The following is a 19702-nucleotide window of genomic DNA, read 5'->3' as shown; positions in this document are numbered from 1 at the left end:
GGCTGATGTCCAGTGCAGCTTGTTTCAAGTCATGGGCGAAGCATGCCAAAATGCTGACATGGGTAGAAGATGAAACAGGTCCAATAGTCTTGATTCCATTGGCGAATGCAACACTGTGCTTCCGAAGAGAGGGAAAGAAGCGTGTGAGATAACATAGGCTGCAAAATGACAGTTGACGTTTCCAGAATGGGAGCAGGCACAGCCATTCTGATGGATCGATATTGGGCCTGTGGGCCTAGGGCCTACATGAAGCTGCCCAAGGATTGGGCAGGAACGTGTTCCTTGGCGCTCATTCATGTTCCAGCTTTAGTGATCCCTGAGAGTGACCTGAACATTGGAGAATTTCCAAAAGTAGATGCCACTTTGAGAGGAGAAGAAGATCGCTTGGATTTCTTAATCGAACCAAATGAGAGAATTACTTTTCAGCCAAGTCAATAGAAGCATATGAGTCTATCCCCTATCAACACAGGTTGTTCAGCAAGACTGCTTCAGTATTTACGACTACCTTCATGCCTGGGATCCAGATGATGGCAAACGCCAAATGGTTGCAGATTAACAGATGGGAGCTTCTGCAAATAATAAACACCACCATAAAGGGATTCAATGCTATCAAAGAAAAGCTGAGGGCCATACGACTGATGACCCTACAGAACAGATATGTTCTTGACATGAACAAAGCGATGGAAGGAGGAGTTGTGGCAAAATTGGGCTATGATGTTGCACATTCACCCCTTCTCACAATGATGAGAATGGGAGCTTGACAGAGGTCAGAGCATTACTGACGAACCTGCACACCAAGATGGAGGATGAGACAGAGGACATTATAGATGACAGTTGGTTTGCATCCACATTCTCATGGATTCTGCAGTGGATGGCAAACATCTTCAAGTTTCTTGTAGCACTATTGCTCATGGTGAGGTTTGTTTTTTGTAAAATCAAGATAATAATCAGCCAGTGCAAGAAGACGGCAAAGAAAGCAGTAGGAATGAAGATCATGATCGATGTCGAAACTGGGTTTGGACTCAAGGAATTGACTGATGAAGATGTCATAAAATACATAAAGGCCAGCATCGTAGCACCTGAAGGAACAAAGTTCCTGTGTCCAAAGAATCATAAAAAGTATGTGGGATGATGTGTCTATTGTAATCCGAATGGACAGTGCACCTACCTGACATCGAGTGTGGATGAGCATGTCAAATCAGCTGGCACCTTAAAGGCGGTGATCAAGATTTGGGCTCCAAAGAAGCACTTCTTCAAGAGAAAATATGAAGATGTGGAAACCGCTGAAGAGGTGGTCGATGAATCGACCAGAGGGGGGAGTCTAGAGGAGCAGCTGAATGCCTCTGCAGGAAGTCCCACTGCCCATCCTCCGGTATGTTGGGGGCATGAGATTGTGCCATGCCTCAGCAGTTGTGGCCATACCTCAGAGAATATTCGAAAGAAGGTACCCACTAAGAAAACCATACCAGATGTATTCCCGAAGAGACGACAATCTAAGGGAGGAACTCCCTGAAGGAATATGAGAAAGAGCGAAGGAGGAGCTAGTGACGTCACAAGAGATGAGCGTGACACACTGAGAAGACTGGCTGAAGAGAATGCATGGGCCTTATAGAAACTGATGACGAAGTAAAAAATGGAGTAAACTTTCATATGCAAAAAGAGGATTGCACGTGTGTGATGCACTGCAGAAAATGCAAGCCGTTCAATAACTGTACAGATGCAGCAACGCAGGTAGAGTAAGTGATCTTAGAAGCTGGCTTTACGTAATGAATAGACTGCAGGCGTAGCCACCATTATATAGAAGTTGGACATTGGTGTCATGAATTAGTAAGTCCGGACACATGGAGAGGAAAGTATGCGAGCTGTGTTGCAGCAAAGAATTCGCTCCGATCGTGGTCATGAGTGGTGAGGCTGTCTGGGCTGGTATCAAAGTTTGAAGCAAGCCAAGGCTAGTTATCTTTTCTCAAAGGCAGTAAAACATGAGAAGCTGAATCATCTGTTGTTAAGGTGCAAAGAAAGAACACAGGCGTGTCAAGTTTTGTTCATTTAAGACATTTAATGTCTGAATCGTGGTCTCTTATCACGTGAGTCAAGGATGAAAATAGAGTTGGGCATGGAGTTCCAGAACTACGATAGTGCATGTCCACACTTCCTTACATTCCTAGAGACAAGAATACACTGCAAGGCCAAGTTCAAAGGCAATCTTCATGGCAGAAGGCATGGATGATGAGAGACGTTGGGCTAATTGGGTGGGGAGGTAAAGTCATGCCCACCTCCTGGCACCTGGGTTTGAGCTTACGTGCTAAATTAACCGAATGTTGTAGACATGGCGCAAGTGTGCCAACCAATTGTAGAGGGCCATATAACAAAGGGTCTTATTGGAAGGAAGCCAATAATATACCATGTACTTAAAAAGAGTTGAAGATGACCTGCAGTAGATGGCCAATCACAACCTCACTGCCTATAGAAAGTATACTTAGATGTTCCCCTTGAGCCTATCACAATCCCTCGTAGGTTTTTCTTATTTGCCACGTAGTATGACATCGATTATGATTAATTTCTAGTATAAAGATGTGATTTTTTAAAAATGTACTGAGAGTCTCGAGTGAACGTCCGTTGATGTCCGTTGTAACTCCCTGATTTAGACAATTGATAATAAAACAGCAAACTTTGCCATCTTCCTAAGTTGGTTCAATTGTTTGGGGTCAGAGATATTCTGTATCCCATCCAATGCATGCATGCTATCCAAAGGGCTCTAAGCTCATAGGATATATGAACATCCCATTCCCTGTAAAGGGGTTGTTCCCAACCATGGTAACCTCTCACAGTTGTCTAACAGGAACCTTTGCCATCGAGTCCACGTGTGCTGCTGTGTCATTGCTCTGCATCTATGCCAATTGCTGTGTGTTCCTGTGAGCCTGTGGTGCTTTGAAATACTGGGGTATTGGGACTTGCATCTGTGGTACTGGCAGTTGCATTTGTGGTGCTTGTGCTTGTGGCAACTTCTGGTATGTGCCCTGTATCTGTCCTTGCTGCTGTTGGTCATGTGTATAGTAGTCATCCTAGTCCCCTTCATATGGCTGTTGGCCCTGTGCTCCCCAGTTCTGCTGCATCCCTCTGCTCCTCTACACTCTCCAAATGTGCCCTACTTGCCCACACATCCAACACTGTGGCGGCTCTCTCCCTTGACCTTGGATGCCCCCTGAAACATCCCCTGGGTCCTGCTACACCTGCTGCTCATATCACCGAAACCCTCCTGGAGCACTCCCTTGATTGTGATGCATCTGTGGACCAAGCCCACATCCTCTTGATTGCCCCCCTTCCTCGTAACCATTGCTGTGTTCCCCCGCCCCATGAACTCTCCCCCATGGGCGGAGTGAATTGCTGCAGTTGTTTCTGCTGCTGCTGTTGTCCCTGCGGGGTCAGGCTGGTTAGTACCGCCCCTTCCATTGCCTACTTCATTAATTTCTTCTGTACTAGCTTCACTTCATTTATCTTCCTGTCCTCCGGCTTTTTCTTGAGCTTCTCCTGCCATGGCCTACAATGGTGAGCTATTGTGAGTTGTATTTCTGACCAGCCTTTTGCTTCCATGCCTACCAACTTCCTTAATTGTTTTTGAACGGGCTCTGGCAGCCCCTGGCATAATATGTGATAGAATATTGCTACTGTTTTATCCCACGGTTCTCGAGTTTCAAGGCGCCAAAGCTCCTGAATTTTCTAAATATACTGCACAAGGTCTTCGTCATCTCCTCCATTTTGTAAATCCACTTCCCAGCACTCACGCTTAATGAGGGTAGCCTACACTTCACGTTCTCCTTCTTAGCGTGCTTCCATGCTACATAGTGAGGTCGTACCCCTCCCCGCTCCAATAAAGGCATCTTTGTGAACCCCTCCTCCCCCTGCATGCTCCTAGTCAGTCTGACCTGTCTGCTCTCACTCTCAATGTCTGCGTGTACAGCTACCGGCTCTAGTATGGGTACCCAGACACTGATGTCATATTTCCTCGTTAACCTTCCCCTTGAGCAAGATACGGCTGTTTCCCCCTTCCTTCGTCCTGGGAGATCTCTAAGCCTGTCCACATATATAGTGTTGTCATTTAGGGTGTGCAAGCCTGTCCCCCGCTGGGACTGCTCATCTGAGCTGCCCCCTCCTGCTCCTTCTGTGTGCGTCCTGTGCTTCCATGTTATCCGTTTGTCTGTCCCTGTCCCTGTTGACTGGGATTGATATTGCTCCTCACACTCGTTTCCACTGTTCCTGTCTTCATTGTCGGACCCTGAGCCCATGTTACTGCAAAACACAGTCTCCTAGATGTCAAGTCCATGTTAGGTTTCATGCTGAAGTCAATATCCCTCAAGTGATACCTGCTTCCTCCCCTTTAGGACCCTAGGCTTGTTCCGTCCCTCTCTGTTGTGCTCCGACCCCATGAGCTTGTGCTATCTGGTTCTGCTTATCGGTCCTCCTCAAGCCTGTTGTTTCCCCTGTCCATTGTTCCATGTGTCTTTACCGCCCTTATTACTTACCCCCTTGCATTTGTGTTCTCTTGCCAGTCTGTCCATGTGTAACTTCCTCTGTTCCTTCTCAACCATCTTGCGTTTTTCCCGCTCTGCTACCTCCCTCTGCCTCTCAAGCTCTTCTTCTTTCCTTATCTTTCTGTCCCACTGTTCCTGTTCTTCTCTTTTCCTCTCTCTGTGATCCCTTTTGATCCTCTCTTCTCTTCCCTTCTGCATCTGCTCCTTCTCCTTACATCATTCCCTATCTTCTCTTTCTAACCTTGTTTCTCTTCTCCTCTCCCTGTCCTCTCTTTCTAGTTCCTCCTCTCGTTCCTACTCCCTCCTATCTGTCCAGTCTGTTGCTTTGCTGCTCCCATTCAACCCTTCCATCGCCTTAGCCGCCTCCTCTGTCTCCCCATCTGTTTTCCCTTCCAGCTTCAAAGTATCTGTCCTATCCACTTGTTCGTAGCTGTGCTCCCAAGTCCCTCCTTCGTGCCCTCATGTGCCTTACCGCTCGTCTCTTGTTCAGTAGCTGGCTGCCCTGCGCCCCTCAGCCCCTCTTTCTTTGTATATGGTGGTGGCTTATATGTCAGATTTGAATACCCCTCTGCTGCTCTCAATTCACGTAAGGCTCTTACTTCTTGTAACAGGTACATCCCTTGCTCGTCGTCTGTGTCATCTGATGCTACACTCTGAGGAACTTGTGGGGGAGCGGGATTCGAGGTCGTAGACCCTGGTACCTCCTGCTGGATCACCATCTACTGACTCTTCGCTGCATCCCCCTTGCCCTCCTGGAACATGCACCACAATTCGAATAGGGTCATGTGCTTTACTAATTTCTTCCCTTTATAGAATCCATGTATGTGTGTCAGTAGTGATTGCATCACATCTTTGGAGAAACTTCTGCAAGGTAGCCATAGTTTAGTTAACTTGCCCACTGTGTTTTTGGACCATGGGTGGGGACTCTCTCTCTGGGACAGGTGAGGACTGTCGAGGGAGAACCCAGAATACACAACATCATGCTGTTAGCCATGTGGTATCCAGTCCTATATGTAGGACTCAGATACCCCATCCTCTCTTTCTCCTCTTGCTTCCACTAATTTCCTTATACATAGTAATTGTGTTAATCGGACAAATAACAATATGACAGGGAAGAGGGAAAATGCATAACTTTAAAAGTACTGTCGCAAGGAAGAGCAGGGCGATGCAGAGCCCTATGCGGAACTGATACGAACATGCTAGATGTTGAAAGCTAGAAAGCAGTCAGGGGTCTGTCCTGCCCCTGAGCAGCTTCCCACTGGGAAGTGGAATGCCAAAGGAGAGGTCCTGTGCAGAATGGGCAGCCTGGAACAGAGTGGTAGAGCATAGCAAGACAGGGAAGCACCACGACTTACCTGGTTGTGGGATCTGGCATCTGCTGGCATCTGCTGGCAGTGGTCCAGGCGAGACCCAACTCTGACGTGCAGAGAGATACCAGTGTGGAACATCCACCGAACACTGAATGAGGACCGTGAGAACCCAGGGAAGCCGCAGATGCTGTCTGGTGTTGCTGATGATCAGAACCCTCACCGACCAAGTACAAAGGTATGTAGAGGGAAACCGGGAAGGCACAGGGATACCCCAGAGGCTGTAGTTGGGAGGTAACGCAGAGCCTTCTTCCTCATCCCAGGGGGACCAACGAGAGAGACAAGTTGAGAATGGAGGGGGTGAAAGAGCGCCCCAAACAGACTGAAAAAAGGTCTGCCAGGAAAGTGAACAAGGCCTAGTTAAAAGAGATCGCAGAGCTGAAATAGGGGTCAAGGACCCAAACATCAAGAGAGACAAGATGAGAATGCAGTTGTGAAAGAGCACCCCAGAGAGACTGGAAGAGAGGCCTGGCCGATAGTCAAGCAGGCTTAGTTAAAAGACATTGCAGAGCTGAAAGAGGGTTCAAGGACCCAAACATTAAAAGATATCAGTTGAGAAGGGAGGGGGTGAAAGAGAGCCCCAGAGAGACTGGAAGAGAGGCTTGGCAGGTTAGGGAATCGGGCCTAGTTAAGAGAAATTACAGAGCAGAACAAAGGGTCTGGGACCCACAGAACGAGATGGGAAGTCCAGGAAAAGAGAACCTTTGGCATAAGTTACGAGAAGACGAGGGGAAAAGAACCTCTGCCACAAGTTGCGAGAAGTCCAAGGGAAGAGACCCCTTGACACAAGTCACGGAAAGTTCAAAGGGGAAAGAAAGATCTTTTTGGCACAAATCATGAGAAGACCAGAGTAAGGGAGCCATATCCTTTTGCAGAAGATGGAACTATGATAAAGAGACTATTGATAAAGAGAACCTGAGGAACGCTTGGGGAAGGGAGACACCTTCCCAATATTGTTTTGGAACTTGAAACTTTGAACTGCCTATAACATCCCGAAGAAGGGAGTCATCCTGTTCTAAGCAGTGTGTAGTTTATTTATAGATGTTCTGTTGAAGTGTAAGGGATGGATATAGGTTTAGGACATAGGACAGTGGACTTTACACTTGTGATGCACATTATGGCATTATCATTAGTTTTGGTTGAGGCAGGGAAACTCCTCTTAATCATAGGGACAGGTAGGGTGCTTCCTTATTTTCAGTTCAATAAAAGTCTACACCAACAAGAATGCCACCTTTGTGTCCTGTGTCTACTTATGCACCCTTACAGTTGGTATGACTGAAGTGCGAGATAGAAGCAGTTACAGATGGCAGAGTAGTGGAGTGAAGAAAGTAGGAGGAGGGAGTAAGAGAAGGGTGAGGATAGATTTCTGTAGATTTTGGAAGCAAAGTATTCAAAAGGTCACTAGCTGACAGCGTTAATCATTCTGGATTTAGGAGGTGTAAGGTGGGAGTTTAGATTGCCTTGGTGTCAGTGAGGATAGGCGGTGTGTGTGTCAATGAGATAATGGGAGAAATCCGTTTTATCACTATCAAGAGAAGACTTGAGAGAGTCATGGGCAGAGATATAAAGTTGCAGGTCCTCTCTCCTACAAAGTAGTGACGAGGGCCCAGGGAAAGATACCACATCCAAAGTCCTGAGGGACAAGGAGAGACGTGAAAAGGAGAGAAGTGATCAAGCAAGTACATCTCTAGACATAAGGAGAGAAATAAAGAGATGGAAGGGAGATAAGAATAAAACTGATGAGATAGCGCTCATACAGAAGGAGTGGTTGGTATGTCAGATTTTACTTAAACTTAATGGTAAAGGCATCGAAGATGTAAGACAAAGGGGAGACCAAGACGAACAAGATAGAAAAGACAAAGAAAGGGAGGAACGATTGAGAGATGAAGGAGCGAAAAGAAAAGATAGACAAAGATGAGAACAATCATATCAAGATGAGCAAGCCAAAAAACAAGAGAGAGCAGAAGAACAAAGAAAGTGTGATAATAAAAGAAGAACAGCCGATGAAAATGAAAGGCTAAAAGAGCAAAGAATAGAAGCCGATGAACAAGAAAGGATAAGAGAGAAAAGAATACAAAGGCAAAAAGATGAGGAAAACCGAAGGGCATATGAACGAAGGGATATGAAAAAGAAAGATGAAGATAGAATAAGAGAAGAGGTGAGAAAGCGCAGAGAAGTCGATGATGACATGGAATGCAAAATGAGACAGAGAGCATGCGATCTTGAGTATTTGGAAAAGGAAGGAAGAGATCCCAATCCACGGGTAGACTGGGAAGACATAGAGGAATTCTTTTCAGAGTCTGAGACATTTCCAGGCATGTCTAGAGTAAATCTAGAAGCCGAATTTGACTCACAAAGCATTGGGGAAATAATCGATAAAGTATACCACAAAATGCAAGCCCAGAAAGAAGCACAAAAGAAGGGAAAAAATGAGCATCTTGAGAGTACTCAGTTGTATGACACGTAAGAAGCCTCCTGTAGTATGACACAGAAGGAGCTGTCTTTAGACAGATTAACATTAAATTGAGATGATAATGATGAGAGGAGTTGCACGAGTTTGGCACAAGAAGTATCAGACGAAGAAAGGGAAACCTACTCGAGGGAGGTTAGGAGTTTTATATGTGAGCTAGAAGATCATCCGCCTTTGGATAAAGAACTAAGATGGTCAGATTTAAAATTACCTATGTCTAAGGCATCAGAGCACTGACACAGTCAGACCAACATAAGGGGCAACCCCATGGTCAGAGGGGGGAGTCCCCACCCTATGTAAGCAGGCTAAGGTCAATGCCTGGTAGACGGCGAAGTGGAAATATTACTCCGACAAATGATGAGAGATGAGAATGACTTTGGAGCATCGCAGTTCCCCTTGTTAGAAAAGGGAAGAGCCGGGCCACAGTATATACCATGGCCCGATGGACAGGGAAAACTTAAAATGTAAACTCCCGAATTTAACTTCCAACGCTGGAAAATGGATACATGAGTTAGAAAAAATTACGGGAGGGAATACATTAGCTGTAGGGGATATTAAAGGTCTTCTAATCGCCATACTTGGTGAAAGAGCTGATGACATCTGGACACGGGCAGTTTACCCTGGTGTGACTACAGTCAACATCGCGCATGATGGAGCGCTGTTTAATAAGTGTAGAGCAGCGATTTGGAAAGCGATTTGAGTGCTATATATGGACACGTCTGATATGGGAGCTGTAATGACAAAAATAATGAAAGAGGGTGAGGACCCGTTGCTTTATATTAAAAGTTTCCAAGACGCATGGACGCTTGAAACACATGAGGCTTGCGGGAAGTCTGTACCTGTATTTTATCATATATTATGCCAAGAGCTGCCAGAGCACGTGCAGAAACAGCTGAAGACATTTTTGGGGATGGAAGCAAAACCATGGTCGGAAAAATTGAGTTAACTATCGCACATTATTGCAGACTCCTGCAGGATAAAAATCGCAAAAAAGACGGTGCACATAAAGGTAAAGAAGCAAGGTTAGTTCAGAAAAAGTTATCCAAGTATACCATTGAAGGGGCAATGTTAACTAACGTGGGTGGATCAAAACTCACAGCAAGCAGTACACATGCCACAAGTTAATAACCAAAGACAGTTTGATCAGACAAATAATGGATATGCTCCAAGAGGAAGGGGATATCGATGGAGAGGTTGGCAAGGTAATCAAGGGTATTGGCAGAATAATCAGAGAGGTTTTCAGAATAACCAAGAAGGGTTTCAGAATATGCAAAATGGTAATCAAAACACGCAAAATGGGCAGATGGGAAGACAACCACTTGTATGTTGAATGTGTGGAATGACAGGGCACATAGTGCGTATGTGTAGGAGCCAAGGGATGGTACAGAATGCTCAATTTTCAAGACAGGAAATGCCAAATCCACCTGCATATTCACAGCAGAGCGGAAATGGAGTTGCGCAAGATCAAACAGTACAGCAGCAAGCACCGAGAGTGCAGCAAGGCTTGCAACCACAGCAAGTGACAGGTAATCAACCGCAAGAACATTTGCATCAATCTCCTATGCAACTTCGGCAGAACTAAAACACAGATCAACCTATGACGCATAGAATAGAAGGTGTCACTGTTGATGGAGGAAATCCATTCACGAGTGATGGAGAGAGGCTGTATTAGCACTCGTGTATACGTCTGGCGATGCGATGGATACTCAGGGCTTTACAGGAGCAACAAGTCATGTTCCTTTTACAGAAGAATTACCAGTCTCTATAGGCGAATGTGATATGAAGGTGCCACTGCTTTATTCGAGGCAAACACCTGTCAATGTATTAGGACGAGATTTAATGACAAAAATGAATATGACCATTTCATTTACAGACGATGGTGTAGTATGCTCAACACCAGGAATGCATTATTTAAATGTGTGCAAAATGATCAGGGCATAAGCAGGACAAATAGCGCCTAGAGCAATACCATTGGAACGCAATGTGTTTCATTATGGGATATGCATTCTGTTAAGATGGCTGCCAGGTCTAGTAGGCAGAACCATGAGATTGCCAGATGAGTTTCTATTTAGACCACAGATACCTATGGATGAAGAAGAGGGGCAAATGTTCCCCTTAGCCTTAGAAGCAGCTATAGTCCGAGGAAATATGGCTTTGCTTGATGCAACTGATAAGGTTTAGACGATGGAGCACAGTAAGTGCCATTGAGGAAGGCTGCAGAGTGTCTGACGTCACTGAAGAAGATTTGTTTGGAGATGACAGATCTGACGATTTTGTGATCTTTGAAATGTGCATTACTTATTGGGTCAAAGTGATTAAGAGAGAGGTCCCGCAGAGAATGATGCTAACAAAGAAACGCCCTGAATATTTTGACGAAGATATGGCAAAAGTGCCAAGTTCAGTATGGACCACTGGCCCCTATGACGTAGGATTACTGAAAGGAGTTGGGGAAGTGAAGATTAAATTGAAACCAGGAGCGATTTTACCTCAAGCATGACAATATCCCATGTCTCAAGAGGCAGATAAGGGAATTTTCAAGATGATTTCCGCCAAGATGGACCAAGGTATCTTAGTGACGTCAGAGTCACCATGTAATACATCGATTTACTGAGTGAAAAAAGGAAAAGGGGGGTCGTGGAGGCTAATCCGAGACCTTCGCCCAATAAACAACATTGTAGAGGCCTAGTTCCCTCTAGTTCCTAACCCTTCCACGATTCTATGTAATATACCTGTTGATGCCCGATATTTCACGGTGATTGACTTGAAAAATGCGTTTTTCTCAATTCCATTGCACAAAGACTCACAAGATTTGACATTGTTCACTTTCAGACATGTGCGTTTAAAAAGCACAAGGATGCCCCAGGGGTACTGTGAGTTCCCATCAATATTTAATAGAGTCCTCCGGATGGGCTATATTGCTTTAGAAAGCATTGTGCTGCAATGCGTAGATGAAATTTTAGTTTGCAGCACCACAGAGGAAGAGTGCAGACGTGATTCTGTTCAGCTAATGATTATACTTGCTGACAAAGGGAATAAGGTTGACAAGGAAAAGTTACAATATTGTCAACAAGAAGTGTTGTACATAGGCCAATTGATTTCACATGAGGAAAAGAAAGTTACTCCTGAAAGAGCTGGGGCCATTCTAAAAACAGCTAAGCTACACACGGTAAAACAGATGCAGAGTTTTCTAGGACTATGTTATTACGTTAATTATGTCAGAACATGGGACTTTGACTACAGCTCGTACACTAGGCCGCTCTTACAGACCTTAAAGAAAGCACAGGCACCGCAAGAGAAAATCATGTGGACTGAGGCAATGGAAAAAGGGTTTGACGAATTGAAAAAAGCCTTTTGCACATCTCAAGTTTTTGAGATTCCCAATTATGCCGAGGAATACTTTTTATTCTCGCACACAGATGGTACCTTTAAGACAGCAGTACCCACACAAAAAACCACATTGGGGTGCAAACCCCTTGAATATTACAGTGGAATTTTGGACCCAGTAATGAGAGGTCACTTACCATGCGAACAAAGTTTAGCAGCTGCCACGTTCACCCTAGAGAAGGCTACAAACATAGTGATGGGATACTCCATGACATTATTTGTTGATCATGCATTATTTGCAATTTTAGAAAAACCAAAAGGCATGTTGACTAATTAAAGGGCTTCTGCCTATGAGGTAATCATATCGACTCCAGCAATTAAAATAGTCTGATGTAAAATAGTGAATCCAGCTATGTTTACAGCTGAGCCTATTACCAAAGGAGAACCTAAACACGATTGTGCGAACTATGAAGAGTTCGGTGATGAGCTCCCTAGAGTGAAAGAGAATGCACTCGTGGGGGGGAGAAATTGTCTTTATTGATGGTTCTTCGAGAATCGATCAAAATGATGGGAAAGATATACTGGCGCCGCGGTAGTGAAACATTTGACAAATGGAGAATTTCGAGTGCTCATGAGTACTCGATTGCCAACACATTATTCAGCGCAAGCTGCAGAATTATTGGCGTTGATACTCGCAGTCAAAAATCACGCAGACCAGGAAGGGACAGTGTACAGCGACTCTGCCTATGTAACGTTGACGGTGCATGCAGGATTAGCGCGCTGGAAAAGGAGGGGCTACCTCCGAGCGGACAGCATGCCAGTGCAGCACGCAGCCTTATTGGACAGGCTCATTAAGGCACTACAACTCCCAGTGGACATAGTAGTTGTTAAATGCGCAACTCACACGAAAGGGACATACTTTATCTTGCACGGAAATCAAGCAGGAAACGCTGAAGCCAAGCGCATTGCAAATAAAGATATAGGAATGATGAATGTTCAAACCATTGATGTAAATGAAAGAATGACTGTGATGACAAGTGTGGACGAGGGATACAATCATATGCCTAAAACACAGATAGTGGAGCTTCAAGGAGAGGCACCACAAGAAGAAAAGAACTTGTGGAAGCGAATAGGGTGTTCTTTGAACCCCTCTGAAGCATTGTGGTAACAAGACAGCACTGGTAAACCAGTAATGCCTATAGCCTTATTAAGGGTAGCGCTAGAACAGTTACAATGCCCAGTGCATACAACTAGAGGGAATCTTGCTGTAACCATTGCTGTAACCATTGCTGAGGATTGGTTCGTACCGAACCTAATGGAACATGTTGCATTTTTTATGGTCAATTGTATTATCTGCCAGCAATTCACAGCTGAGCATGCACTGTGCATAGTGAGGGGGGTCATCCCAAGACCCAAAGGCTCTTTTCAGCACTTGCATATCGACTATGTCAACATGATAGAAGTTTGTAATGGATACCGATACCTTTTTGTTGTAGTATGTCCTTTCTCCAGATGGATAGAGGCAGGTCCATGTACGCACCCAGACTCTACCTGTGCAGCCAAGTTCTTGGTGCGTGAAGTGTTTCTTAGATGGGGAGTATATGCAGTAATCAGATCAGATAATTGTCCTCACTTTGTAAACACAGTTATCGAGCAGATCACCTTGCTGCTTGGAATAAAACACAAGTTTTCCTCGGCTTATCATCCACAAGGAAATAGTATCTGTGAAAAGCTCACTGGCCTGTTAAAAGAAGGAATAGCTAAGTTGAAGCTTACTTTGAAAAAAGGGTTTTTGCACTGCCTACCACTGGCTTTCTATGAATGTATTTATTTACTTTTTTATTTATTTATTACATTTGTTACTCGCACAGACACACGGGTATCACGGCAAAAATTCAATAAATTGTAGCATTTATATACAGGGTTACAGTTACCATCACATAGAACATATTTTAGACTGAAATGCATATAAATCATGTAATCACATTTCTTATACTAAGTTCCAATCGGTCAAAGTAGCAGGTCACATTTTGTTTAAACACTAGTTGCAGATCTAGAGGTGACCCCTAGCGGTACATGAGGGCCATGTGGCTAGGTTTGCTGTTTAGATTCAAAGAAGGGGGTAACCCGGAGGCATTCTATTAGTTTCATATTTGTTAAATAACCAGGTTTTCAGTGCTTATTTTAATCTTAGTAGGGAGTCCTCATTTTTGATACTAAGGGGTAGTGTGTTCCAGTGTGATGGGGCTAGGACTTTGAAGCTGCTTCTTCCTACTCTACTGTATTTGTATTGAGGAACTTCCAAGAGGGCCAGTTTATTAGATCTCAGTGTCCTACAGGAGATTTGTTTCTTAATGGTGTTGTTGAGGTAGCTAGGTGCTTTGTAGGTGATGCATTTATAGACAGTGCTGAGTTTTTGGAAGATGATTCTTGCTTCAATTGGCAGCCAGTGGTTTTCTCTTCTGATGCTAGATATATGTTCTGACTTCTTTATACCCAGAGCCGCTCTAAGGGTTTTGTTTTGTAATAGTTGGATTTTATTTAAGTTGGTTTTGGAGGTTCCTAGGAAGAGGATGTTACAGTAATCCAATTTCATTAAGATCAGCACTCTGGCCAAAGTGATGCAATTTGTGAGGGTGACAAATTGGTGGCTGAGTGCAATAGGTTTTGCTGTGTAGGTTGTGGAAGAGGAGAGGATTGCTGTTTGTTTGTGCATAGTGAGGTTGCCATCTATATATACACCAAGAGTTTTAACTTGTTTGAGTACTGGGATCAGTGTACCGTCAATGTTGATGTGAGAGTAGTTAGTGTGAGGGAGCTTATTCTTTTTTGGGAGCCCACGATGAGGACCTCCGTTTTCTCATCGTTAAGGCAGAAACTATTTAGGGCCATCCAATTTTGAATTATAGAATAAACTTAGTTGATTGTGTCAGTGTCTTGGGTGTTGTCACCTGTGATGGGGATGAGGATCTGGGTGTCATCTGCAAAGTTGGTGTAGATGACACCCATATCGTCAAGAGCCGAGAATAGGAGTTTAGTATATGCATTTTAGAGGGTGGGCGAGAGGCAGGGTCCCTGGGGGACACCTGTGGGTACTACTATAGGGTCCGCTGCATAGTTTCCGATGGCAACTCTGGATGTGCGGTCCGTTAAAAAAGATTTGATCCACTGAGTAGAGTTAATAGAGAAATTAAAATCTTTTTTTAGGTTGTCGCAAAGTTTGTCATGGTCTACCAGATCGAATGCTGCTGATAGGTCAAGTAGCAGAAGGGTGGCTAGTTTGCCTGAGTCTCTGATAGAGTCCAATTGGATTTTAAAATCCAGGAGGGCTGTCTACGTACTGTGGTTGGGCCTAAATCCAGATTGTCTGGCTCCTAGTAAGTTATTTTGTTCGAGGTGGGTTTGTATTTGGTTGTAAGCTATTTTGTTGAAAATTGTAAGTAGGAAGGGGACAGTCGTTATGGGCCGGTAGTTTGTGGGCACTAATGGATCTAAGGTAGGCTTTTTTAGTAGAGGTGTGACCCACGCCGCTTTAATGCTAGCTAGGACCGGATTGGTATGGAAGGAGGCATTCACGAAATTGGTAATTATGGGTGTGAGAGTAGGGGCACATAATTTGATTAGGTTTGCTGGAAAATGATCTCCTTTGCAGTTTGAAGCTTTAAGTTTAAATATGGTATAAAGTACTACATCATGTGAAACTGGTGAGACGTTAGAGGGGTGGTGTCTGCTGTGTTCATGGAAATTTTGTTAGATGTGGAGAGTTTATCGGAAAGGAGATTTCTTTTGGAGATGATTTTATTTTGTAATAGTTTGATTTTGGATGCCAGAGCATCTTGGATGGTGGTGCACCATTCTTTACTTGGTTGGGCTGGGTTGATTATGGGGATAGGATTCTCCAACTCCTTGAGCATGGTGAATAGTTATTTGCTGTCAGAGGATACATTACTGATTCTGGTGTTGAAGCATCTGCTTTATGGGTAATGATAGCTGATTTATAGATTTTGTTTTCAGAGTTGAATGAGGAACTATTGAGGAACCAACCAGGTTCTGACTACCATCTTACGCCGCACGAGATTGTGTCAAGCAGGCAAATGGGAATGCCTTTTAAGCCTCCATCCCGAGTTAGAAGTGATGCTCAGCCAACGTCAGAAGTGTCAGGACTTGAATTACAAAACTACTTGAACTGTTTAACATCTAGTTTTTCTGTGATTTCAGGACAGTTGCAGAGACGAGGGTGTAAAGCAGTACAGAACACAGAAGGAGATGCTTCAACAATACAAACTCCTGAATTTCTACATCCAAGAATCTACCCAGGAGACAAAATCCTGATCCGTGTCGAGGACGTCACACCATCTGTCAAAGAGCAGGGTAGGCGAGCTTGGATCTTCCTGGGCGACACTAAAATCTACGCAGGAGAGACGCCTCTGCTTGCACTCCACCGCAAAGAAGCTACAAACATCGGGGAAGAACCGCAATACGTGCAGACAAGATCTATGACGGGGAGGAAGGACGCATAACCCAACAAGTGGAACGCTTGAAGAACTTTTAGTAGACTGTGGCTTAATTTGGACAATCCCTTTTTCAGGGTAAAAGGGTAAAAGGACACATTCAAACACTCTGTGCATCCTAGTTACAGAGTAAAAGAGGATCTGCATTTGTGAAAGCCACAGTAGGTTATTGACTTTGGACTGAGGCATGCTTTAAACCTTGATAACAAGAAAGTGAGAAAGATTGATTAACTTTGGACTGAGGCACACTTAAGCCTTGATAAGAATAAGGATATGCCAAACTTTGATTTTGGACACAGCAATTGGAAAAGGATACAGATTAGGTGGACTCAAACGTATCTCAAACATTGGAGGTGACAAATCTCTGGATGTTGTCACTTCTCCCCAAGGGGGAGCCCCTTCGCATGAGGCCAGAGAGATGGCCCACTACCCAACAGTCCACCTGTGGGTGGTGCACAGCAGGGACAGCCAAATAGGAAGAACTGCAGTAGGACCCCCTCCTAACCCTACACCTGTAGTACACCCCTTTATTATACCCAACCATCCCATGTACCTGTGTAGGGCCAGTGACATAAAATCCACTGAGACAAAGATAAGCACAGTAAAATTATAGATCAATAACTGTCAAAGTACTGGGACGAGGAAAAGGCGTGGAAGCATAGAGAAGGCTCTATGGAACCAAGAGCCATGCTCTAGTGTTCCATGTGAGAAGGGACCTTACTACGAAATAAAAACTAAAAAAGGACTGTTTTCAGAGTCAAGGAATCCCTGGAGGAGCCACAAAGGGTGAGACGTTCGGCATAGAAGACCGAAGAGGCTGGTGGCCAGGACGCTGGCGAGAAGGTAGAGGCTTCCCTATGCGGTCCGCATTGAATGGACCGACTGGAATGCTGGTGAAGTAGAGGTCCGGTTTGCGAGGAATCTGGATCGCACCGTCGAGTGACGATGCACTTCCCGCGAGGAACCACAGGATGCAGAGCCTCTGCAGCATGCCATAAAGCGAAGGAGAAGAAGACTGACCAGGGAATGTCAGTTAGAACCCAAAAGGTATCTGGGTTGCCGGGACGGTTGGTGGGCACCTAAGAGATTCAAAGAAGACTCTGAATAAGAAATCAGAAAAGAACCCACAGAGCAAGAAGGGATCCCCTGGAGGAGAAGTGAACACTGAGAGAGAAAGACATGTCTGGGAACTGCACCCACTAGAGAGAATAAGTAAAAATCATCTTCTTCATGGCAGGACCTGCCAGGAGAGTAAACCAGTTCTGCTAAACCAGGGCAGGAAGGGTCTGGGGACCACACCCACAAAAGAAGAGCCCTACAAATCATTGTCTTCATGACAGTACTTGGCAGGTTAGTGAACTAAGTCTGTCCAACGAGCTGAATAGAGAGATACCCACGATCTGAACAGGCAAGAGAGAGTGACCCCCTTCCTCGTGCCTGTACTTATCAAGCCAGAAGACCAAGTGAGCTATTTATTTTATTTATTTATTTATTTTAACATTTATGGCAGTGCACAAAGCCCTCATGCATCTAGGTGCTAGTTACAGTGAGTGCAAAGGGAGTATTATACAACGTGCAGGACCACGCATAGGGGTTACATTATGCGGGTGGTTCTTGAAATCAAGACATGGCAGAGCACGCCTCATGGTACGGGGGCTACAGCAGGTGTACAGATATACAAAGGACACAATCAGGGTAGGTGCACAGTCTGTTGAAGCCACGCCTCATGGTACAGGGCTACATCAGGTGTCCAGGAATTTAGTGGGCAAATTACATTATCTAAACAACATTAGGTTGCAGAAAGTTAGGTGTGTTACAGGCAGGTTCAGTTGAATGTACAGTTCCGGGCTGCAAGTCAGGTCAGGTGTATTTGAATGGACACAATCAGGTGCATGAGCTGAGACATGGGAATCACATGGCAAGATAAATCAAGACAATGCAAACTGACAGAGCCGCGCTCAGTGTGAGAAGGCCATACAGCAACTTTGTTCATTGGTGGTAACGAATAGTCAATGAAAATGTTTTTTACAGTCATATTTTACAGGCATAGTAAAGTCAGATAATGTAGTAGCAAGATTAGTTTCAGTTGCATTATTGTAGGCTGGTATAGTTGAGCAGAGCAAGCTGGGGGCTACATCAGCATTGAGAGTCAAGACGAGCCAGTAAGAAATGATATGGCTCAAAAATAGCAGGGAGCGTTGGTGAACAGTCATGGCAGTGGGGGGCATACAACGGGGTAATGATGCCCTTACCTATTGAGTCGCTACTTGGGACACCTGGGACATGGATCATACTTGTACATGAACTGTTGAAAAGAGTGAAACAAGTATCACCAGGGTAAGGGAGTAATTTCCCCTGGATACCGTTGAGTGTGAAGTAATTGTGAAACCAAGATACCAGGAGAAGGGAGTCATTCTCCTGGTAGTGCTACATCTACAGCAAAAATCTAACCAAGAGGTCAGGGGAAGGGAGTTATTCCCCCTGGCTTTGTTTGAGAAACAGTGAAAGCCAGATACTAGGAGAAGGAAGTCATTCTCCAGATAGTTTTATCTGCAAAAAGGATCAAACCACAGAATATTGTGATCCAGGGGAAGGGAGTCATTCCCCGTGGGCTGGGAACTTTTCTAACACAAGATTGGCAGTCATTTATCTGAGAAGTATTGGGGCCAGGGCTAGGGAGTCATTTCCCCTGATTATGAACTTACACGCAGAACTGTGCTTACCAGTCCAGGAGAAGGGAGTCTTTCTCCTGGATCAAGAACATTGACTACCATCCCAACGGCATTGCAGTAACATCGAGTGGGCAAGAGCATCTCACCTCTTCCAACTACATGGTGCAGGGGCAGCATGCCTACATCCAAGCCCAACGAAAGCCCTGTGAATTTAATACAATCTGCCCCTGCATGAAATTATACTATTATCAGAATTATTGTGGCGTGAGCGAGGGCATTGCACCTGGCTCTGTGGATGTCACAAGATTAAATGCCCGGGTGAAATTTGGGGTCTATTGTCCTTATTAGTGTGCACATTGATTCATTTTTCATGAAGAAAGCATCGTCCAACATGGCCAATGCCATTTTCCATCGGCGAGCAACAGACCACCTCAATGCTGCCCCACTGTAATTGGCTCCCAGCCACTGCATCTACAGCCAATCACATCCGCTGGCAGGGGGAAGCGGGCCCCTGCTCCAAGGCCCGTTCTAAGGCTTCTGTCTGGGTCTGTCAGGGCTTAGGAGGGACCCACCTCTTTATCCCTGAATCATGAGGAGCCCCACACTGCAGCCAGTGCCCAGACGACCTGTGCCCTTGCACCTCCAAGCACACCCAACATTGACTTGTGAGTGATTGCTGAACTCTCCTACTGTTTGGGATTCGTGAGTTGGATGAATTTTTAAGTGATTCAGGTGACCGGGCCAGGTAACCCTCATGATAATGTCATGCTGATGAAATGTTGCTGCTAACAGTAAGCTGAAAAGATTATACCCTTACTAGCACAAGTTC

This window comes from Ambystoma mexicanum, chromosome 1q (genome assembly GCF_040938575.1).
Source record: "Ambystoma mexicanum isolate Mex_15411 chromosome 1q, UKY_AmexF1_1, whole genome shotgun sequence".
Lineage (NCBI taxonomy): Eukaryota > Metazoa > Chordata > Amphibia > Caudata > Ambystomatidae > Ambystoma > Ambystoma mexicanum.
The sequence above is the reverse complement of the archived record's forward strand: the minus strand, read 5'-3'. Positions refer to the sequence as shown.